Here is a 25,691-nt window from a genome sequence, read left to right as displayed (position 1 = left end):
GAGACAATACTTTCATAGACTTTCTTGCCTGGGTTAGTTTTGAACCATGATCCTCAAATCTCATCCTCCTGACCAATACCTGGTTCTCCCCCTGCCTTTTAAGCTCTTAAAGCAGTCTCCCAATAATAAACATATTCTCTATGTATCTGTGATCCTCTGAGTGTTTATGTATGTTTATCTCTTTTATGTCTAGTATCCAGACATGTTACCAGAGAAAATAGACAACCTTTGTCCTTCTAAACCTGGCTTCCTTTCCTTAACCTGATGGACCCAGATCCATTCATTTCCCTGCAAAAAACATACTCCATTCTTTATTATGGCTGAATAATATTTCATTGTGTATACCTATCACATTTTCTTCATCCATCTTGGATTTTTCCATAGTTTGCCAATTGAAAATAGTGCAACAATGAACAGAAGTGTGCAAGGTCCTCTATAGTGTCCTGTCATACATTCCTTCAGAAATATACTCAAGAGAATCATTAAGGCATATGTGGTTCTATTTAGTTATTTGAAAAACCTCCATACTGGTTTCTATAACTGTGTACTAATTTATATTCCCACTTAAAGTGTATTAGGATTCTTTTTTCCCTGACTCCTCATCAGCAGTTATTGTTGGTGACCATGCTGACTAGCATGAGATGAAAGTTTAATTTTGCTTGGATTTATATTTCTTTTGTGGCCAGAGATACTGAGCATTTCTCATGTACACTTATTGGACATTTGTGTTTCTTTTCTTTTTTGTTAAATTAATTTATTTATTGTCAAAGTGATGTACATAGGGGTTACAGTTTCATACTAAAGACAATGAGAACATTTCTTATCAAACTTGTTACCTCCTCCCACATTTTCTCCCGCCTTCCCCTCTCCGTTTCCCTCTCTCCATGAGTTGTACTGGTGTACAGCCTATAATTTCATAAGTATTGCTGTTGTATTGGTTCTCCTTTTACCCTTTGCCTCTCCATTTTGATGTTCCCCTTTCCCTTCCTATTTCCAATAAACATATATACAATACCAGGGTACAGAAATCAGTAATAGTGATATCAGGGGTAGAACCATGGGGAAGAAAGACCAAAAAAGGCATAATTTCACATCATATGTTGAAAGTAACAACAATGATAAACCATTTATTTCCATAACTTGGAGTTCATTTTGCTTAGCATCATCTAATATGTTCATATGTACATAGCTATTGAGCTATTGTGATCTTCTAGGACTATCCTAGATGTGTACTAATTATTCCCAATGAGGGAAACCATAGAGTCTATGTTACTTTGGGTCTGGCTCATTTCACTTATTATGACTTTTTTTCCAAGTCTGTCCATTTTCTTAGGAATGGGCCAATGTCATTCTTTGTGATGGAAGCATAGAATTCCATTGTGTATATGTACCACATTTTCTTGATCCTTTAATGTAGTGATGGGCATCTGGGTTGGTTCCATATTTTAGCAATGACAAATTGTGCTGCGATGAACATTGTTGTGCTGGTGGCTTTAGTGTGGTCTTGCTTGTAATCTTTTGGGTAGATGCACCAAAGCGGGGCTACTGGGTCATAGGGGACTTCTTCGTTTTAGCATTCTGAGGAATCTCCACACTGCTTTCCAGAGTGGTTGAACAAGTTTACGGCCCCCCCCCCCCCCCCCCCGCCAACAGTGTAGTAAGGTTCCCTTTTGGCCATATTCCTGCCAGCATCTGTTGCTATTAGTTTTCTTGATAATGGCCATTCTTACTGGGGTGAGGTAGAATCTCAATGTTGTTTTGATTTGCATTTCTTTTATAGCCAGCAATGCTGAGCACTTCTTCACTATCTCTTGGCTATTTGTGTTTCCTCTTCAGAGAAGTCTCTTTTTAGGTTTTTAGCCCTTTTATTGCTTCTTTAAAGAACTGTCTGTTCAGTTCATTTTCCTATTTACTGATTGGATTGGAGATTTTTTGGGAGTTAAGTTTTTTTGAGCTCTTTGTATATTCTGATAGTCCTTGTGACAGATATGTCTGGCAAATTTTTCTCTTATTCTGTAGACTTTCTCTTTAGTCTACTGATTATTTCCTTTGTAGTGCAGAAGGTTTTTAGTTTGATGCAAATGATTTCTCTTCTTTGCTGAGCTATTATTCTATTCAGGATGTGACTTCTATGTCAGTATGTGTTTTTCTATGATTTCATGTAGTAGCTTCAAAGTTTGAATTTGTACAATAAGATCCTTGATTCACTTGGAATTGATATTAGTACAGGGAGAAAGATAGGGATCTAGTTTCAGTAGTCTTGCATGTGATTATCTAGTTTTTCCAGCAAGTTTTGTTGAAGAGGCTACCTTGTCTCCAATATATATGTTTTAGGCTTGTCAATAATAAGATGATTGTAGCTGCATGAATTTATTTCTGGGTCTTCTCTTTCATTAGATTTTATGTCTGTTTTTGTGCCAGTACCATGCTGTGTATACCTATGTGTGTATATATGTATACATATATACATACATATATATATATATACTCATGCATATATATGTATATATATGCATTATTTAATTACAATGCAATATAATTTGAAGTCTGGTATTGTGATACTTCCAGCATTGCGTTTTTGCTCAAGATTGCTTTGGCTATTCAGGGTCTTTTGTGTTTCCGTGTTTTCAGATTGCCTTTTCTATTCTGTAAAGAATGAAAGGCATTGGGATTTGGGCAGGGATTGCACTGAATCTTTAGGTGGTATAGACATTTTTCACAATATATATTCTGCCAATCCATAAGTGTGGTTGATCCTTGTAAATTCTGGGGTATCCTTTAATTTTTTTCTTCAAGATTTGGTAGTTTTTATTGTAGAGGCCTTTCACATTTTTAGGTAAGTTATTTGTATGTAGCTCACACCTGTAATCCTAGCTATTCAGAAAGATAAGATCTGAGGATCATGGTTCAAAGCCAGCCCGGCAGGAAAGTCTATGAGACCCTTATCTCCAATAAACTACTCAGAAAAAGCTCAAAGTGAAACTGTGGCTCAAGTGGTAGAGTGCTAGTCTTGAGCAAAAGAAGCTCAGGGACAGTGCCTAGGCCCGGAGATCACACACACACACACACACACACACACACACACACACACACACACACATTCTAAGAATTTTTAAAATTTAATTTTATTGTCAAGGTGATGCACAGAGGGGTTACACTTACGTATGTAGGGTAGTGAGTACATTTCTTGTCAAACTTGTTATCCTCTCCCTCATTTTTCTCCCACTTCCTGTCCCTCCCAATCACCTCACTCCCCCACCAGTTGTACAGTTAATTTCCAACATATTGTCTCGTGAGTATTGCTGTTGCACTGTCAGTTTTGGGGGTTGAACTCTAGCCTGGGTGCTGTTCCTGAGCTCTTCAGCTCAAGGCTAGCACTCTAGCACTTGAGCTACAGCACCACTTCTGCTTTTCTGGTAGTTCATTGGAGATAAGAGTCTCACAGACTTTCCTGCTGTGGCTTGCTTTGAACCACGATCCTCAGATCTCAGCCTCCTGAGTAGCTAGGATTACAGGCGTGAGTCATCTGTGCTGGCTTCTAAGTATTTTTTGATACTATTAGGAGTGGAGTCATTCTCTTGATTTCCTTATCGTGGAGTTTATTGTTGATGTAAATACAATTTTGTAGTTTGGATTTATATGCTAATAGATTTCCAAAGTAGTTTATCAGATCTAGGAGTTTTGGAATGGAATGCTTAGGGTCCTTTAGATATAGGATTATGACATTTGATAATAGTAATAATTTTACTCTTCCTTCCCTATTTAGATCCTTTTATTGTCTTTCTCCTGTCTAATTTCTGTGGCTTGGAATTTGAGTACTATATTGAATAGGATCAAAGAGAATGAATACCCTGTCTCATTCCTGATTTTTGAGGAAATGGTTTCAGTTGTTCTTGTTTAGGATGATGTTAGCTTCTAGTTTTGTATATAAAACCTTTATTATAGTGGCAGGTGCTGGTGGCTCATGCCTGTAATCCTAGCTACTCAAGAAGCTGAGATCTGAGGATTGTGGCTCAAAGCCAACTTGGGCAGGAAAGTCTGTGAAACTCTTATTTCCAGTTTACCACCAGAAAACCAGAAGTAGAGCTGTTGTTCAAAGCAGTAAAGCACTAGCCGTGAGCGAAAGAACTCAGGGACAGTACCCATGACCCAAGTTCAAGCCCCATGACTGACAAAACAAAACAAAACAAAACAAAAAAATCACAACTCCCCTCAAACCTTTATTATGGTGAAGTATATTCTTCCTATTCCTAATTTCTTCAAATCTTTTATCATAAGAGGAGATTGAATTTTTTTAAATTTTTTATTATCAAACTGATGTACAGAGAGGTTACAGTTTCATATGTTAGGCATTGGATACATTTCTTGTACTGTTTGTTACCTCCTCCCTCATTCCCCCCTCCCCCCTCCCCCATGAGTTGTTCAGTTCATTTACACCAAACAGTTTTGCAAGTATTGCTTTTGTAGTTGTTTATCTTTTTTTACCCTGTGTCTCTCGATTTTGGTATTCCCTTTCAATATCCTAGTTCTAATACCAGTATACACAGTTTCCAATATACTCAGATAAGATACAGAGATAGTGTAGGTACAACCACAGGAAGGGGATACAAGAAGATCATCAATAATAGAAGCTATAGTTACACATGGTACGCTGAAAGTAGTTACAACAGTGATATAACAATTGTTTCCATAACATGGAGTTCATTTCACTTGGCATCATCTTATGTGTTCATAAGGGTATAGTTATTGGGCTCTTGTGATCCTCTGCTGTGACTTACCTAAACCTGTGCTAATTATTCCCTATGAGGGAGAACATAGAGTCCATGTTTCTTTGGGTCTGGCTCACTTCACTTAGTATAATTTTTTCCAAGTCCTTCCATTTCCTTATGAATGGGGCAATGTCATTCATTCTGATAGAGGCATAAAATTCCATTGTGTATATGTACCACATTTTCCTGATCCATTCGTCTACTGAGGGGCATCTGGGTTGGTTCCATATTTTAGCAATGACAAATTGTGCTGTGATGAACATTGTTGTGCTGGTGGCTTTAGTGTGATTTTGTTTGTGGTCTTTTGGATAGAAACCCAAAAGTGGGGCTGCTGGGTCATAGGGGAGCTCTATGTTTAGTCTTCTGAGGAATCGAGGAGATTGAATTTTGTCAAAGGCTCATTCTGCATCAATTGAGAAGATCATATGATTATCATTACTGATTCTGTTTATGTGCTGTATTACATTTATTGATTTATGTATGTTGAGCCAACCTTGCATACTGGAAGGAAATCAACTTGGTCATGGTGTATGATCTTTTTTGGCATGTTAATTTTGTTAGCAAGTATTTTACTGAGGTGTGTGTATGTGTGTGTGTGTGTGTATGTGTGAGAGAGAGACAGAGAAAGACAGAGAGAGAGAAAGAGAGAGTCCTAAGGCTTGAATTCAGAGCCTGCGTGCTGTCCTTGACCTTCTTTTGCTCAAGGTTAGCATTTTACCATTTGAGCCATAGCTCCCTTTGCTGTTTTGTGGTGGTAAATTGGAGATGAGTCTCATGGACTTGCTGCCCAGTATAGCTTCAAATTGTGATCCTCAGATCTCATCCTCCTGAATAGCTAGGATAATGGGCATGAGCTACCAGTGCCCATTGAGAATTTTTTTCTAAAGAAATATATATCTATGTATGTATGTATATATATACACACACATATATTACCTTCAAGTATTTGTATAAAGGGGTTTCATTGCAATACAACAGTTTTTGAGTACAATGCATCTTGATCAATGCTACCTCTTGCATCATTCTCCCTTATCTTTCTCAACTTCACCCATCCTCTCAAAGAATTTTTATTGGCAATGGTAAAAATAAGAAAAAATAAAAAAATATGGTCTTTTAGAAAATATTCTATTCTGAAGAAATGTTCTTCTAGATCATTAAGAAACCAATAACATGTTTCTTTGGATCTGGCTCACTTCACTTAGTATGATTTTTTCCAAGTCCTTCCATTTCCTTACGAATGGGGCAATGTCATTCATTCTGATAGAGGCATAGAATTCCATTGTGTATATGTACCACATTTTCTTGATTCACTCATCTACTGAGGGGCATTTGGGTTGGTTCCATATTTTAGCAATGACAAATTGTGCTACGATGAACATTGTTGTGCTAGTGGCTTTAGTGTGGTCTTACTTGTGATCTTTTAGATTGATGCCCAAAAGTGGGGCTGCTGTACAACTCATGGAGGGAAGAAGAGGGAAAGGGGGAGACGTAGGGGAAAATGAGTGAGGAAGTAACAAGTTGAACAAGAAATGTACTCACTGCCTTACATGTGAAAAGGTAACCCCTCTGTACTTTGCTTTGACAATAAAGGGGAAAAGAAAAGAAACCAATAACATAAGAAGAAAAATGACAGGCAAGAAGAAAACATAAAGGGGATCCAAATAGGAAAAGATGAAGTTAAACTTTCTCTCTTCGCAGATGACATGATCCTATACCTAAAGAACCCCATTGACTCTACTCCCAAGCTACTAGAGCTGATCCAAAACTTTGGAAAAGTAGCAGGATATAAAATAAATGGCCTTTCTATATGTAATGACCCAAAGACTGAGGCCGAAATCAGGAAAGCAATTCCTTTTGCAATAGCCTCAAAAAACATAAAATACCTAGGAATAACCTTAACCAAAGAAGTGAAAGACCTCTATGATGAGAACTTTAAAAACATGAAAAAAAATTAAGGCAGAACTAAAGAAATGGAAAAACCTCCCATGATCCTGGATTGGGAGGATTAATATTGTTAAAATGGCAATATTGCCAAAGGCTATCTATAAATTCAATGCAATACCCATTAATATCCCAACACCAATTTTTAATGAAATAGAGGAAGCAACCCAGAAATTCATGTGGAACAATGAAAGACCACGAATAGCAAAAACAATCCTAAGCAGAAAAAACAGTGCTGGAGGAATTACAATACCCAACTTCAAACTGTATTATAAAGCTATAGTAATAAAAACAGCTTGGTATTGGCACCGGATCAGGCCTAAAGACCAATGGAACAGAATTGAAGACCCAGAAATGAACCTACAGAACTATGCCTACTTAATCTTTGATAAAGGAGCTAAAAAATAGGATGGAAGAAAGACAGCCCCTTTAACAAATGGTGCTGGCAAAACTGGTTCAACACCTGCAACAAACTAAAACTAGATCCTTATATATCACCCTGCACCAAAATCAATTCCAAATGGATCAAAGACCTCAAAATAAAAACAGATACCCTGATAACACTAAAAGAAGGAGTAGGAGAAACACTTGGGCTCTTTGGCACAGTATGAAACTTCCTTAACAAAGACCCAGAAATGCTACAAATCAAAGAAAGGATGGACAAATGGGACTGCATCAAACTGCAGAGCTTCGGCAGGGCAAAGGACATAGCTCACAAGATAAACAGAAAGCCCACAGATTGGGAAAAGATGTTTACCAGCCATACAACGGACAAAGGCCTCATATCTAAAATATATAGAGAACTAAAAAAATTAAATTCCTCCAAAAAAACCCCCTCAAAGAACCAACAGCCCCCTCAACAAGTGGGCTAAAGACTTAAAAAGAGACTTCTGTGATGAGGAAATAAGAATGGCCAAGAGACATATGAAAAAGTGCTCTACATCACTGGCCATAAAAGAAATGCAAATCAAAACAACATTGAGATTCCTCCTCACCCCAGTAAGAATGTCCTTTATCAAGAAAACTAACAATAATAAATGTTGGAGGGGATGTGGCCAAAAGGGAATGCTACTTCATTGTTGGTGGGAATGTAAACTGGTTCAGCCACTCTGGCAAGCAGTATGGAGATTCCTCAGAAGGTTAAACATAGAACTCCCCTATGACCCAGCAGCCCCACTTTTGGGCATTTACCCAAAATACCACAAACAAGAACACACTAAATCTACCAGCACAACAATGTTCATCGCCGCACAATTTGTCATTGCTAAAATATGGAACCAACCCAGATGCCCCTCAGTAGACGAATGGATCAGGAAAATGTGGTACATATACACAATGGAATTTTATGCCTCTATCAGAATGAATGACATTGCCCCATTCATAAGGAAATGGAAGGACTTGGAAAAAATTATACTAAGTGAAGTGAGCCAGACCCAAAGAAACATGGACTCTATGGTCTCCCTCATAGGGAATAATTAGCACAGGTTTAGGCTAGTCACAGCAGAGGATCTCAAGAGCCTAATAGCTATGCCCTTATGAATGCATAAGATGATGCTAAGTGAAATGAACTCCATGTTATGGAAACGACTGTTATATCACTGTTGTAATTTCTTTCAATATGCCATGTGAAACCGTAGCTTCTACTGTTGATGATCCTCTTGTATCCCCTTCCTGTGGTTGTACCTGCACTATCAGTGTATCTTATCTGAGTACACTGGAAACTGTATAAACTGGTATTAGAACTAGGGAAGTGAAAGGGAATATCAAAATTGAGAGACAAAGGATAAAAAGACAAATGACTCCAAAAGCAATACTTGCAAAACCATTTTGTGTAAATCAACTGAACAATTCATGGGGGTACAGGGAGAGGGGGTGGGGGGAGTGGGGAATGAGGGAGGAGGTAACAAACAGTACAAGAAATATACCCAAGGCCTAACGTATGAAACTGTAACCCCTCTGTACATCACTTTGACAATAAATAAGAAAAAAAAGAAGAAAAATGATCAAGTATTTGTAGAAATAAAAGATAACTGAAACAAGTATGGGGTGAAATCAAGCTCACTAGTAATAAAAAATGTAAAGTCAAGGAAGCTATGTATCATTTAAAAAAATGTGTGTGCCAGTCTTGAGATTTGAACACAGGACTTCAGTGCTGTCCCTGAACTTCTTTTCTCAAGGCTGGTACTCCACCAAGTGAGCCACAGCTCCACCTCCAGCTTTTTTAGCGGTTTATTGGAGCTCTCAAAGAATATTTTTGTTTATGCTTATTAATGAGATTATGTAATTGATTGTAATTCTCCTTCTTTTTAAAAAAAATCTAACACTGACTTCTTAAAATGAGTTTGGCAAGTGATCCCTCCCTTTCTATTTCATGTAAAATGTTCAGTACTGGTGTTAGTTCTTTAAAAGTCTGGTAGGATGGAGCCATGAATCTGCAGATTCTTCTTCATTCATGCATTTCCCCCCCACTAAGTTGTGCTTTCTTTGCCTCTATATCTCTAAATCATAGATTTTAATGACTGCGCAATAACCCCATTGTATAATAGAGCATTGTTTCTTTACTAAATATTTTATGGTGAACAGTAAGTAATTTTCATATAGTTTTTCAACTAGCCTTGCTGAACATACATTTTTAACACTCATTCAATTTCTGGTGTACAAATCGTAAGGCTTTTGGTAGAGATTACTAAATTTCTTTTGCAAAGGTTGCGCCAATCAACACCCCTGCCAGCAGAACATGAAGCCCATTTAGACACCCTCCACGTCTTCAATATCACTGCATTTTCCAGCCAGAGTGCCTTTGCCTGCAACTAATGGGGAGCAGGAGGTGGTATGACTTTAGTATAGAAACTTTATTTTCAATTCCCATCCTGTCACTCACCAATTGTGTGCTACAGGGAATATTTTGACATTTTCTAGACTTTCCTTACCACATCCCGTAGCTATACCCATCTTGTAGGGTTATTCTGAGGATTAAATGAGATAACAGAGACAATGCTTTTCAAATTATTGTTTATAAGCAGCAATAAACAAATATTAGCTGGTTTATAATTATTATTTTTAGAAAATTTAGAAAATTGTTATCTTGACATAGTTGTACAAAGGAGTTGTCATTGAACAAAGCAGTTTATGAATGCAATATATCTGCAATATATTTCAACAGTCTTATCCATTCCTCTCCTACCCACCCCTTCCCTTTGTCTTCTTAATTTTGTAGGAAATACATTGGAATCTTCTCTGCATTTTCCCTTTCTTCTTCTCTTCATTCGTCTGCCCCTTTCCCCTTTGCCCCCCTCCACCCTTTTTGAGTACTTGCTTGTTGGTGTTTTATTTTGCTGAACTTTGATTTTGGTTTCCTAAGGATTTTCACTGTTTTGAGATCTTCCTTGAATCCATGGTGTTTCAGTTAATACATTTGCATCCACCTGCATGTCACTCAACATATTTGCTTATGAATTTGTAAGCTAGATTGAGCTTCCATATAGAAGGGAAAACATTGATCATTTGTTTTTCTGAGCTTGACTTACTTAACCTAAAATTTCCCCAAGTCTTTCCATTTCTTTACAAATGGTACAACATCATTCTTTGTAATGGATGAGTAAAATTCCATTGTGTATATATGCCACATTTTTTGATCTACTTGTCCACCTAGGTCCTTCTGGTATATTATTTATACAATTAAAATTGTGGTATGTGGTGATACGTTGGTCTTAGGTTTTCATCAGGCTGGCTTGCATATTGTTTCTTCATTTAGTCAGAGGCAAACATTTTATTTGATTGATTCTTTCAATCTTTTAACAAATCATAGTAAATGGACTTTATCTAAACCTCCTTATATTCTCAAACAACAAAATCATAACTTCATGTATGAAATGGCGTAGCACTGTCTGGACAAATAGCACATAACTTGTACAATGAGTTACCCAAATCATCCTCCCTCCCTCCCTCCCTCCCTCCCTCCCTCCCTCCCTCCCTCCCTCCCTCCCTCCCTCCTTCCCTCCCTTCCTTCCTCCCTTCCTTCCTTTTTGGCATCAGGGTTTGAACTCAGGTCCTTATACTTGCTTTGCCTAATTACTCATGGGTGGTGCTCTACCCCCTGAGCCACACTCCTTGCCCTGCTTTTTGCTTGTTATTTTGGAGATGGAGTCCGTTGTACTTTACTGCCTGGACTAGTTTTAAACTGTGGTCCTCCTATCCCAGTAGCTAGGAGTACAGGCATAAGCCACCTATGCTTGGCTCCTTTTAAAGTTCTAACAGCCACAATGATATTTTATTTTGGGACATAGCTAGGAGCTCCAGGACCTAACTCTATCATTCTACACACCCTGCAGCATGTCTTCAAATAATACAACATAGCTAGAAACTGCCAAGATGGAGAGGTTAGAAGATTAATCACAAACTGAAATTGGTGCAGGCAGACTGATTATTTTCCCAGCAAAGGCAAAACTGGGTTTCCAGCTGAAAATTCCCCAAAGAAACAAGAGACTATAGTAGAGTGTACATAGTGCTTATTGTTTTAAAAGGGCAGTAGGGGTACTGCGGAATTAAGAAGTAAGTTTATCTGCTACATTTTGGGCTTTTTATGTATAATATAATTTGAATACAACCTTTTATTTTAATAGATATGCTCTCTCTCTCTCTCTCTCTCTCTCTCTCTCTCTTTCTCTCTCTCTCTCTCTGTCTTATACACCACCCACTCATCCACCCCTTTTGGGGGCATTACAAGAGCTCAATTTAATAACGACCTCTAAGACAAATTTAATGGGAAAGATTGGTTTCTAACACGAGAACCTAGAGTTCAGCACTGGGGTGGGGACAGTGAATCTGCTGCCAGCTCACAGAGCTTTAAGAAAATCATTGGCCAATATTCTGTGGCGGTGGTTTTGAGTACCAACTTGAGTGGATTAAGGGCTACCCATACATCAGGTAAAGCATCACTTTCAACTCCTCAGTAGACTCCCAGCCTGTTCCTTTTCTGCTCTAAGGGAGACCCAGGGTTTGGCACCTGACATTGGGCAAGTGATTGGGCAGGCTGCACCTAGATCTACCTGTGAAGGTGGTTCTGGAGAAGACTGGCTTTTGAGTTGGCAGACGGAGTGGGGAAGATCTTCCTTACTCTGGGTGGACATCCTCCAATCAACAGAGGCACCACGGGACAAATGGGCAAATTCATGCTTCCCTAAAATGGGCAGCTTTTTTTTCTGTTACCCTGGAACTTCGGAGCTCCAGGCTGCCTAGCTTTTGGCTCTTTGGTGCATACAAGTGCCCTCCCCTCCATGCTCTTTGGCCTTTGGCCAAAGATTGAAAGTGACACCAACAGCTTCTCAGTCCTCTGAATTTCAGATGGTCTCTTATGGGACTTCTCAGGCTCCACGATTAAATGAGCCAATTTTACTAATAAGTCCCACTCTTCTGTATGTACATAGCTGATTGGTTCTGTTTCTCTGGAGAAGCCTAACGAAAACAATTCTTCATTACTAGCATGGCCTAGGGGGCTGTAGAAAAGGCTCAGCCTGAGCGTGCATCTGCACATAGGCAAGCAGACCCTCGAGCACAGATGATGTGTGCTCTAATTGTTGATGAGAGGGAGGGGAGAAAGAGAGCTCGTGATGACGGCTGTGATTGTGGAGGGGGTGGTATAGTGGTGATTATACAATAGTTATGATGACATTTATAAAAACTTGAACCAATTTTTATATGTAATGGTAGAATTTGGGAACTTTGCTGAAAGACAAAAAAAAACAACTTAGATTTTCTGGTCTCTTTTCAAAGAGTGAAGTTATTTCTGATAACACTCAATTCCAGTTTTAGCTGATAGGCATCAATATTATCTTCTTTTTTTTGTAAAGGGCCATGGATGGAACTTAGAAGCACTGCAGCAGACCTGACCTCAAACATTTAAAACCAGAGGACCCAGAGAAGGAATGAAACCAGAATTCTGATAAATGAAACATCTCTAAGAGCAAACCAAGCAGCACCTTAGAGCCAGACCTGATTTCAACACTCAAGGAGTTCCTTCATGCCAGACTCCCAACCGAAGCAGGTCAGCAAATTAACTCCTTGTATCTCGGCTCCTGCCTGCACTAGAAGCTGTTCTACAACCTGTGCACCCTCAGGTTTGCTCTTCCTATGCTTAGAACACTTAGTACTCGCTGCCATAGCCTTCAATACCCGGAGATAGCTGAATTTGACACAGTGAAGTGGGATGACGTTATAAGACATCTAAAATGCACGGCACTGGCTTTGGCATTGAGACAACTGGAGACTGAGAGTCAGAGAGTGAAGATCCGATCCATCTAACACAGTGGGAAACACATCTGGACATAGATGCCAGTTGTGATCTGGAAGGCAGATGGGTCTAATGAGCTTATTATTCCACGAGGGCAAGCTTTGACAAAGGAATGTTACTCATGTTTGTTGCTAATGATTAGGCACTCTCTTAAGGCATTACAAGGAGAATGTGTTTGAGGGAAGAAGCAGCAATGAAAGGGAAGAGAAAATACAGATGTGCCAAATCTTGTTTCCATCTTTCGAATTTATTTTTTCATCTTTAAGTAGTTGTACAAAGGGGTTTCAATTTAGCATTGTCCAATTCAACAAGGCCATCCCTTCCATCAGTTCCATGCCATGCGTTCCTTCAATTGTCCAACTTCCATTTTCATATATATTATGACTGCATTCACCCACCCTTCTTCTCTCCATTCACCTACCAAGTTTTTGATTTTTTTTCTGCTTTGTAATTTTTTTTTGGCAGAAATTGGGTTTGAACTCGGGTACATAAATGCAAATATGGACAATGTCAACATGTAACTCCATTGTACAACTAAGCAGTGCCAGTAAAAATGTGAAAAAAATTCCCTCACATATGTCCTTGGTCAGTGTGAGTGCATTGAATGTCTGATACAATTGCTCTTTAGCCACAGGTCTGGCCACCACCTCCCCTGCCCTTTCTAGAATTGTTCTCATGTGGCCTTTGGCCAGCAGGAAGAAAGAAAGGAGAGCATTCAGTTTTAATTGTTTTGAAGTCAAAGAAAAAAAATATATTTTTAATTCACCATTTGTGCCTGGCACTGGTGACTCACATCTGTAATCCTAGCTACTCAGGAGGCTGAAATCTGAGGATCGTGGTTCAAAGCCAGCTGGGGCAGAAAAGTCCCTATGACTCTCTTATCTTCAATTAGCCACCAGAAAACTGCAAGTGCACTGTGGCTCAAGTGTTAGAGTGTTCTTTTTAAGCTGCAGAGCTCATGGACTAGTTCCCAGGCCCAGCATTCAAGCCCCATGACTGACCAAAAAAAAAAAAAAATCACCATTTGCAGTTCATTCTTGTTATACTTTAAATAAAGAGCAATTGCTTTATTTTGTATCTTTCTGTGATTTGTTCTCTGCAATTTTGTTGATGCTGTCTCTGACAGCTTGCTGTTGTGGATAACCTTTATTTCCAATGCACTAAAGAGTCTCAAATTAAAACAATCATCAACCACTCTATCTTTTTAATTTTTTAAAATGCTGGGGGGGCATTTTGAGGTGTTGCATAACAATTTTTATCTGATAAGTGGGATTTAGAACTGTAGAAATGGTCAGCTTGGTATGCAATTTAAGAATGACCACTTTTATACTCCTCGTTAAGGGAACATTAATGTTGATTTTTCTTAGATTACCTGAGTTTAATCAATAGTCCCGTATGGCTATAGCTAAAGCAGTGAAAAATTGGAAATGAAAGTGCTGTACACTGTTTACTGACCACTTGTACTCTGGCCGGTGGGGCGGAAGGAGGCGGGGCTATGAGTAAGCTCTCTGTATCAGTATAGTTCTTACCGACCTACAGACTGAAAACTCCGAGACTTGAAAGAGGAAAATGTCACTTACTCTATTCATGAATTGAAAACAAAAAGAAAAACCTGATCTTATTGATTTTAATGACAGAAATTCACTGGAACACCCCTGAATCCCTTTTGGAATCAGAGAAAAAGCATCCTCATGCATACTCCAGCCTGAGACTTAAAAATATATATAATGAATGTTAGAATTTGACACAAAGTGATTTATTCCAAATCAGTAAGTAGTCAGGGCTACACTTGCATGTCTAATTTTCTCTTTGAGAAGAGATTCATGAGAACAGATATACATCTGGATACAGAGCTTAATTTTGAACACCTCAGACTTAAAAAAACTGATTAACATCCTGTTTTTTTTTAACCAGTCTCCATTCTTTAAAAAGCGATTTCATTTTAGGCATCAGTGTTGCTCTTGTAGAGTCTAAATGAGAAGGAGGGCTGAGTTATCCTATAGGAGTATCTGATCTCTGAGTGATGGTTCAGCATACCTATGGCAGCACTAAGTCAGTGTGTGGGTGTGTTGTGTTGGGCACCCTGGATTTAATACCCATGGAGAAATGGGATGGTTGTCTACTTCACATGAAAAGGAGTTTTTGAATTCTGCCACATGAGACAATCAATTTGAGATATGCTCAGTGGTTAAGGAGGAAAGACAGTTTTCCTAAGTGTCTACGGGGCCTTATATTGGGAACCATGGGTGAAAACTAGTAGTATTAGTCCACACAGGGAAAAGGTTGTGATAACAATATTGTATAAATATTGTATTGCATGGTATAAGTATGCCACATTGTCTTTATCCATTCATCTGTAGATAGGCACTTAGGTTGTTTCTATAACTTAGTTATTGTAAATAGTTCTTCAATAAATATGTATATACATGTATCTCTTTAGTAAGATGACTTGGATTCTTTTGGATATATACCCAGAAATGGTATCCTAGAAGTAGATCATATGGGAGGCCTTTTAAAATTGTTTTTGGAGAAAAAAATCTCCCTACTGCTTTCTGTAGTGGCTGCATTAATTTACATTCTCAACCAGTACATAAAGCTTCCGTTTTCTCCCATAATCTTGCCAGCATTTGTTGCGTTTGTTTTCCTGATGATGGCTTTTCTGACTGGAGTGAACTAAATATCGGAGAATATTTTGACTCGCATTTCCCCAGTAGCTAAAGGTAGAGGACATTATTTTTTTCATGTATTTATTGTTCTTTTGTATTCCTTCCTTTGAAAAGTATCTGTCCAATTCATTTGCCCATCTATTTATTGGATTGTGTGTTGCTTGAGTGTTTAATTTTTTTGAGGTATTTACATATTCCGGATATTAACTTTCTGATTAATAGCTGGTAAAGATTTTTTTTCTTCTGTAGGCTGTCTCTTCACTCTGGTAATTGTTTCCTTTGCTGTACAGAAGCCTTTTAATTTGGTTCAATCCCATTTGTCAATTCTTGCTCTTATTTCCCAAGCAATTAGAGTCCTATCAGAAATCATTGCATGTGTTATATCTTGAAGTGTTTTCATGTAGTAGTTTCAAAATTTTAGGTTTTACCTTAAAGCTTTGATCAATTTTGAGTTGATTTTTGTGCAGGGTGAAAGATAAGGATCTAGTTTCTTTCTTTCTTTCTTTTATATGTGGATATTGGATAATCTTAGAATTTTTTGTCAGAACTGTAAGTGGTAAAACTTTTGCCCATATTCCCATATTAATAACCTGTCTACACTGCAGTCTTACACAGTCAAAAGTAAGCATATTTATTATTATTAAATAAAAAGTCTGATAAGAAATGTACTCACTACCTTATATATGTAACTGTAACCCCTCTGTACATTACTTTGACAATAAAAAAGTAAATTAAAAAAAGAAAAAGAAGTATTATGCTATGGGTAGGTGGTACAAATCATAGTGAGACACTTTAATGTCCCTGCCATAGCACACCAACAGGTATCACCTCTCCAGATGGAGGTGAGCCTGCCTGTGCATGGAGGTAACATGTAAAGGAATTAAGCACTGTGCCCTTATAAATCTGGACTTAAACTCGAGTACAGAGGGCTGGAAATATCGCTTAGCGGTAGAGTGCTTGCCTATCATGCACGAAGCCCTGGGTTCATTTCCTCAGCACTACATAAACAGAAAAATCCAGGAGTGGCGCTGTGGCTTAAGAGGTAGAGTGCTAGCCTTGAGCAAAAAGAAGCCAGGGACAGTGCCCAGACCCTGAGTCCAAGCCCCAGGACTGGCAAAACAAAAACAAAAAACCCTCTAGTACACTGCCTAGAACTAGACACTTTTCTCTCTGAGTCTCTGATCCCTCATTGACCAAGTGGTAATAATAAGGAGCACCCTTAGGGAGTTTTTTTTTTTGGCCAGTCCTGGGCCTTGGACTCAGGGCCTGAGCACTGTCCCTGGCTTCTTCCCGCTCAAGGCTAGCACTTTGCCACTTGAGCCACAGCGCCACTTCTGGCCGTTTTCTGTATATGTGGTGCTGGGGAATCGAACCTAGGGCCTCATGTATCCGAGGCAGGCACTCTTGCCACTAGGCTATATCCCCAGCCCCCTTAGGGAGTTTTAATATGCATTTAATTGGATAATCCATGGAGGCGACTTGTCATGTGCCTTAGAACCATGTAAAAACAGTTACCTTCTCAGTCATAAAAATAGAAGCATTTTTTCAGTTTCTTTACCTTGTGCCTTTTTTTATTCTTATTGTTTTCTGATGGCTAAAATAAAATACAGATTCCTTTTTATTTCCAGTGCTGCGGTTTGAATGCTGGTTGCTTGCTTGGCTGGTGCTCTACAATGTGAGCCACACCTGCAGGGTGTTTAGTTGCTGGTTATTTTGAGATGGAGTCAGTAGACTTTGCTTCCATGGCTGTCGTTGAATGGCAATCTTCCTGTAGATGTCAGCCTCCTGAGCAGCTAGAACTCCAGACATTAGTCACTGATGCCTGGCTAAGATTACTTTGTAAATGGCCCATTGGACTGAAAAAACCTGGTTTTAGGTTGCTCATTTTGTGAATTGTAATGATAACTGCCATAATACCTTAAAGTGTGCAATGGTACTAAAAGCTGATAATAATTAAAATTATGAAGAATTTGAATATCACGTTGGATAAAGACATAGTTTGTCCCAGGAGAAAATATTAAAACGAATGATAAATAATAAATATGCTCAACTTTTTTCGCTTTTTGGTATTTGCTTAGGTAGTCTGTAGGCACAGACAGGCACATGCATGCATGAACATACACACGTTAGTATTCTGACTTCTCAGTATACTGTCTTATAATTTTTCTGATCATGCTTGATACTTAGAATAAAAATGATGCGATTCTGCAGAATGGGATCTCATGAAGACTAATCTGTCAAGCAGGCAGCTGTATTATAGCAGGTCACTCAGACTGTTTCTCTGGCTTTAATTCACTTTCAGGAGAGGGATGGCTGGCAAGGTTTAAGCAAGCACGGTAGAGACTAATTAAAGAGATGCTCCTCAAATCTTCTTGAAATGAGAGGTTGATTCACTGAAATAACTTGTATTTTATAATTTGAGTTAAGCAACACTTTGAATCTTAGCAAGAAAATTGAAGAGCTGCACAGATTACCTGGTTCCTTGCTATGGAAATATGCAATGGCATTTAAAATATAGCATTGGTGTTTCCAATAAAGTCAACTCAGAATGGCTTCACATCACAGAACCAAATTAGACTGACTCATTAGTTTGGATAGTAATATTTTTATCCTTTAATTGCAATTTTTAGTGAAGAATTCAGAAGTCCTTGGGATGCAGATAATGATCTTACATCCTCCAGGGACAGCTTCTGAGAGCAATGATCAGCTGTAATGACAAACTAGGGGATCTAAGGAATATCGTTATTTACTTTATGAGTTAAAAAAATTAAAACTCTGGAGAGGAAAAAAAGCAAAATAACAAAAAGCCTCTTGTTTCCATTTCTTGGATTCATTTTGATAAACATCATTGTATATGATCATGTGCATCTAGATCCTGAGCTTTTGTGATCCTCTCCTAATAATTTTGATCTCTGTACCTTTTGTCTTATATGCAAGTTTATCTGTCTGTTTTGGAGAGGGTAAGAGTGAGCACAGAAATGATGGGACAAAGAGTGAACTAACTCAGCAGTGAAACCCACCAGACAACTTGGGGACGTCAGCAGGGAGGTGGGTGGAAAAAACTGGGAGAGAATGAAGGAAGAGGTGACACTTCAAAAAGAAATATATTCATTACCTGACTTATGTAACCTCTCTGTACACCACCTTTACAATACAATAAACAAATATTTCTTGGTTTTTTTTTTTTTTTTTTTTTTTTTTGGCCAGTCCTGGGCCTTGGACTCAGGGCCTGAGCACTGTCCCTGGCTTCTTCCCGCTCAAGGCTAGCACTCCGCCACTTGAGCCACAGCGCCGCTTCTGGCCGTTTTCTGTATATGTGGTGCTGGGGAATCGAACCTAGGGCCTCGTGTATCCGAGGCAGGCACTCTTGCCACTAGGCTATATCCCCAGCCCCAAATATTTCTTAATATTAAAAAATTCTGAAAGTGTATTATACAACTGCTCATTTTCATTCTGAAGCACGATTAATACTAGAACACACAAGAAATAGTTCACTTTTTGGTAATCTCTTTACAGCTATGGAGTTGTGGAGGAGTGGCCACTGTATTTGGCTTAGAAGGAAAACTCTCCAAGATGATTTATTTTCTGCATTCAGTTTTCCCTTCTCAAGAATCAGTTAACATTTACAGGTCCATTTGTGTGTGTGTGTGTGTGTGTGTGTGTGTGTGCACGCATATACACACACACATCAGCCAAAGCCTTTATGGCTTTTCTTATTTCAGTCTCCAAGTCTGTCTGCCTAGGACCCTGGCTGCGGAGGGAGGAAGGCGGAAGGGGGAAGTAAGATGTCTCCGAGTGGGCTTGCCCTGTGGAAGGCAGTGAGATGCCTTGGAGATGGAGAAGCAGCTGGAGCAGACTCAGTGATAGAACCTGAGACTATGATTCCAGCCAAGGGCAAGAAAAACAGGACAGAAATTATTCTTTGATTTTTGTTCCATTTAAATCAGGACAAGTTTATGGAAAGCCAGTTGTTTACGTTGAAGTGAAAGGCCTGCATAGATAAAAAGGGACTTAAGTCTTCTCAGCATTGACATTTTCATCGATGACATTAAGAATTTATTGAAAACCTGAAGGGCACATGAGAACCAACTAAGTAAAAGAGGGGAAGGGATATGTTTGTGGGATGCACTGACATGTGGGGTGTGGAGAGTGAGGTTTGGGGGTTCCTGGGTCAGGAGTTCACAAAAAGGTGACAGTACCTACATTGATCTATGCCAGGGAAAAAAAGAGAAGATGATGAAAATTCATCAGACAGCCTTAGTTCACCCCTGTGCTCTGAATGAGAATGATCTCTCAAATACATCTAAAAAGTAGGTAGCCAAGTTAAGAAACAAGGAGCCTTACTTGATAAATGTGTTTGGTCTTTTCTATTTTGTTGTCATCAAAAAGTTGGATTAAGCCAGATTTTTGGAAAACCATTTTAGTATGATTAAAAACATTCATTACATTTTCCTCTGAAAAGCAGCTTCCCTAAAGCATGGAAAATGTTAAAAATGCGTTCACATTAAAGTCTGGTTCTGTTTCTAAATTGGAAAACATGAAAGCACATTAAAGATTTTTTTCCTAGTGAACAGTCATTAGAGTAATAAGGAATAAGGAATTTGCTCATGATGAATGTCTGGAAGGAAGATGATTTTAACTCATCTTTTTGTTTTCTTCTTGTCAAAACAACCTTTTTGGGATAATCTGATCATGATTGCAGTAGAAAGTGAGATACATGGGCATTGAGGTTGACTTGACCTTGGGGTAATAATTCCACAGCCCTACTTCATATAAAATGGAGAAAAAGTGGTTTCTGTGTGAAAGATTACTTGCCTATGAGTTATTGGTCTCAACTGAATCTTGGTGAGTCCTTGCTTCTTTTTTTGTGTGCCATTTCATTTCTTGGAAGTACCATCACTATAAATCATTCAGGCAAAGAAAGGTAAGATGTAAATGAGCCAATTTTTCTTCGGTGTTAAAAGTTCTGATTAAAGTTTTAATATGGGAAAAGGTTGAAGCGATTTGCTAAAATAAAACTTCGATCTTCCCCTAGGCTATTTCTAGCTATTATTAACATACTCTTATCACCATTAGTAAACATTGAGTATCATTACATGTTATTATGTGGAGGGCAGTTTGTTAATAACGGAATAGACTAAGGTAGAGTTGGTATCCTACCGGCAATCTCTCTAGGAGCAGATGCTCACCATTGTATTCACAGACATTATTACTTAAAGTAATATCAGCTAGTAAGAGACAAACCCCCTAACATTAGTGGGTTACACAAAGAAAGTGATTCTCTCAAGTGAAGTCTATAGTCGGTAGGATAATGTTCCTTCTCCTCTAAAGATGTCTAGGCCCTAATTCCTAGAACCTGTGCACTCATTGCCTTACACAAAAAGAGACTTAGTAGCTATTGCTAGAGTAATGATTGAGACAGGAACATTATCATGGATTTTCTGGGTGGGCCATGTGTCATCATAAGTTCTCCTAAGAGGGAAGGAGGGAGATAAGACAAAATTTAGGATTGGTACATGGACCAAGGCAGGAAGTGGCAAAAACAACTTAAATTCACATTCATTATTTTCATCCATATGAAGATGTCATATAGGCTGATAATTTCACCTTATAATAACCTCATTATGTCATTGCAAGACTTTTGTCCACGCAACTACTCATGGCAGACATCTGGCATTCAGTATCGGTGTGTCACTTCTCCTTCCCTTTCTCATCCAATCTGTCAATCTGCTGTTGCAGCGATTTTACTTAGTCCCCAAATCCATCACTTTCCCCACAATGCCATGGCTGCTATATTAATCAGAATTACCATATGGCTATTTCCAGCATAGCTGTGCACCCAAGAGAAAGATAAAACCTGATGGTGAGCAGGAACCGGGAAGTAAAAACTATGGGTGCCAAGCTGAGAAATCAGCTGGTGACTTATTATTTCTTCTTCATACCTTTATTTCATATTGGAATACTCTTTTTTTTTGAGACAAGGTCTTGCTTTGCAGCCCAGGCTGTCCTTGGACTCATGAGCACCTTGACTCAGCTTTACAAATGCTAGGATCACAGTTGTGTTCCAGAACCCCTAGCTCTAATCTCATGACTTCAGTGTTCAGTTGCTGAATATTGTGTGGCACTTTTCTCATTTCCCAGAGGCATCTAAAGTCTCAAGCTCTTTGACCTGAAAGTAAAGTAATGACTCAATAATAGAAAGTACATATACTTAGTGGTAAAATGACTTGATGAACATGACTTAGAAAGTCTTAAGCAAAAGTGAGGGTCCAAGTTTTCTTTAAAATTTATTTTTATTGTAAAGGTGATGTACAGAAGGGTTACAGTTACATAAGTCAGGTATTGAGTACATTTCTTTTTGTACAGTGTCATCCCTCTCTCGTTTTCTTCCAGGTTTTTCCCTCCTGACCTCTTCCCCCAAGTTGTGTATAGTTCATTTTCAACATAGTGCCTACTAAGTATCACTGCTGAATTAGTTCATCCTTTGTCCCACTATTTCTATGCTTCCCTTCCCCTCTCCCAAACCGAGAAGCTTACATATAAGACAAAAAGCACAGAAATAAAAACAGCAACAAAAGGGGGAAAAGACAACAACAACAACAAAATCATAAAAAAGTAAAATAAAAAACCTATTGTTTCCATTTTCTTGGAGTTCATTTAGCTAAACATCATTTTATTTGATCCTATGCAAATAGCTATTGAGCCTTTGGGATGTGAGACTCAAATTCAAATAATGAATCCATGGTCTCCATGAGAAATGATTTATAGGCACTCCAGAGCACTGTGGACAAGATAGGTGCCCCAGAGCATCTGCTGTGCTTCCTGCTTCCTTCAGTGTGGGGAAAGTCAAGGCACACGGGGACTTGCAAGACGCGGTGACCTTGCAGGACTGCTTTCAGAGGCGGCAGCTCCAGAGCCCAGACACTCTGCCTTGCCTGTATTTTTCCAGTATGCAATGCTTTTAGTTCTTAAGATTCGTAAGTGGGAATTATATTAGTTCCAGAAAAATAGAAGAAATGTTTTATTTTGCTATATAGTTGCCTTAATCTTAAGACTTATTACAGGGCTGGGGATATGGCCTAGTGGCAAGAGTGCTTGCTTCAAATACGTGAAGCCCTGGGTTCAATTCTCCACATATACCACATACACAGAAAACAGCCAGAAGCGGCGCTGTGGCTCAAGTGGGAGAGTGCTGGCCTTCAGCAAAAAGAAGCCAGGGACAGTGCTCAGGTCCTGAGTCTAAGCCCCAGGACTGGCCAAAAAAAAAAAGACTTATTACACTGTGTGTGTGTGTGTGTGTGTGTGTGTGTGTGTGTGTGTGTGTGTGTGTGTTTAATGGTCCTGGGGCTTGAACTCAGAGCCTAGGTGCTGTCCTTGAACTTTTTTGTTCAAAGGTAGTGCTCTACCACTTGAGCTACAGCTCTACTTCCAGCTTTTGGTTGTTCATTGGAGATAAGAGTCTCATAGACTTTCCTGCTTGGGCTGTGATCTCAGTAGCCTGAGTAGCTGGATTACAATGTGACCAACACCAAGCTATACTTTTTATCACCTTAAAAATGATTGCCCATTAGATTCTGTTTGATCATCCTTCTTCCAGTAAACCTTTACTGAGAGCCATTCGTCAATGTATGCTTTCTTAGCTGCACATACTCATCTGTATGGTACTATGGACCACCCCTGCATTATGTCTACCTGCTTGTCTGAATTCCTCACTGTATTTCTAGCACTTAGCACAGCCTGTCCCTAGCCCATGATAGATACACATTGCTGCATAAATGAGTGAGAAAAGATAGGAAAAGATGTTGCATAGTAATGGGATCAATTTTGTTCTCTGAAAACCATATGAATTTTTAGTCTTCTCTCTTTGGTTTTATACACACTAATTGTACATGTTAGTGGGGTCCAGTATAATTTTCCATACATGTATTCAGTGTGTACTAATAAAATCCAGCCTTTTCCACTTTCCACCCTCACATCCTTCCTAATCTAGTGATACTAGTTCCTTTTCAGGTTATTTTTTTGTTTTTAATTCTTTTGGTGGTACTGGAATTTGAACTCAAGGTTTCATGCTTGCTTGAGCCATACCTCCAGACCAGTCTTTTCAAGATAGGGGCTTAAAAATCTCTGGCGGAATTGGCCTTGAACCACAGTTGTCAGCCTTCTCGGTGGGAACTAAGGGCACAGCCATCATCAGAGTTTGTCTCAGGTTGACTGTCTTTTTTAGCATCAATATGTGAAAGAGAATATATGTGAGTTGTCTTTCTGTTCCTATTTTTCTTTTCTTGATTTTTTTCTTTTTTGAACTCCGGGCTTGGGCACTGTCCCACAGTTTTCCCTTCAAGGCTAGTGCTCTACAATTTCCAAAGTTCTATTCCCTGGGTAGCTAGGATTACAGGCATGAGCCACTGGTGCCCTGCCTAGCTTGTTTTTCTTAACTTGATGTTCTTTCAGTTCCATCCACTTTGCTGCAAATGACATTCCATTCTTTTTTTTTTAATTTATTTTATTTTTTTATTAATTGAACATAAATTTTTTTACAAGGTGTTGTGCAAAGAGGGTGCATTTACATAGTTGGGCAGTGTGTACATTTCTTGTGATATCTTACGACCTGTTTTTCCATCCCTTGTCTAGGTCAGGTAGACACATATGCAATATAAAATGTATCAAGAATATATACAGTGTTCACAGACTTGGTCTCTACTGTCTCTCTGTCTCCCTTTGTTAACAGTCATATATCAGGGAGATCATGCCCCTTTGTTTTCTGTGTTCTAGGCTTGTCTCACTCAACATTATTTGTTCGAGTTCTGACCATTTCCCTGCGAATAACAAACATTCCATTCTTTTGGTGACTAAAAAAACATTACATTATGTATATGTGTATGTTTATCCTTTTTTTCTCTTTATGTATAGGTACATATCTCACATTTTCTTTATTCACTCCTCTTTTGATGAACACCTATGTGGATTCTGTATTGAGCTACTGTGAAATGTCATGCTAAACTTCATTATACAGTTATCTCTTTTGAATGCTGATCTTGTTTTCTTTAGGAGTGGATCAGTTGGACCATATTATAGATTTAAGGTTTGTTGTTTTTTTTTTTGGATTTTATTATAAAACTGATGTACATAGAGGTTACAGTTTCATACGTTAGGCATTGGATACATTTCTTGTACTGTTTGTTACCTTGTCCCTCATACCCCCCTCCCTCCCCCCCTTTCCCTTCCCCCCCCCCCCCGGAGGTGTTCAGTTCACTTACACCAAACATTTTTGCAAGTATTGCTTTTGTAGTTGTTTCTCTTTTTTTTACCCTGTGTCTCTCAAATTTGGTATTCCCTTTGAATTTCCTACTTCCAATACCCATAAACACTGTTTCCAATATACTCAGATAAGATTACAGCGATAGTGTAGGTACAACCACAGGAAGGTGATACAAGAACATCATAGAAGCTACAGATAAACATAGGACGTTGAAAGTAGTTACAACTGTGATATAACAATTGTTTCCACAACATGGATTTCATTTCTCTTAGCATCATCTTATGTGTTCGTAAGGGTATGGCTATTGGGCCTTGTGATGCTCTGTTATGAATTGCCTAAACCTGTACTAATTATTCCCAATAAGGGAGACCATAGAGTCCATGTTTCTTTGGGTCTGGCTCACTTCACTTAGTATAATTTTTTCCAAGTCCTTCCATTTCCTTACAAATGGGGCAATGTCATTCTTTCTGATAGAGGCATAAAATTCCATTGTGTATATGTACCACATTTTCCTGATCCATTCGTCTACTGAGGGGCATCTGGGTTGGTTCCAGATTCTCGCTATGACAAATTGTGCTGCGATGATCATTGTTGTGCTGGTGGCATTACTCTGATTTTGTTTGTGGTCTTTTGGATAGATACCCAAAAGTGGGGCTGCTGGGTCATAGGGGAATTCTATATTTAGCCTTCTGAGGAATCTCCATACTGCTTGCCAGAGTGGCTGAACCAGTTTACATTCCCACCAACAATGAAGTAGGGTTCCCTTT

This window comes from Perognathus longimembris, chromosome 14 (assembly GCF_023159225.1).
Source record: "Perognathus longimembris pacificus isolate PPM17 chromosome 14, ASM2315922v1, whole genome shotgun sequence".
In the NCBI taxonomy this organism is placed as follows: domain Eukaryota; kingdom Metazoa; phylum Chordata; class Mammalia; order Rodentia; family Heteromyidae; genus Perognathus; species Perognathus longimembris.
This window is presented reverse-complemented; position numbering follows the sequence as displayed.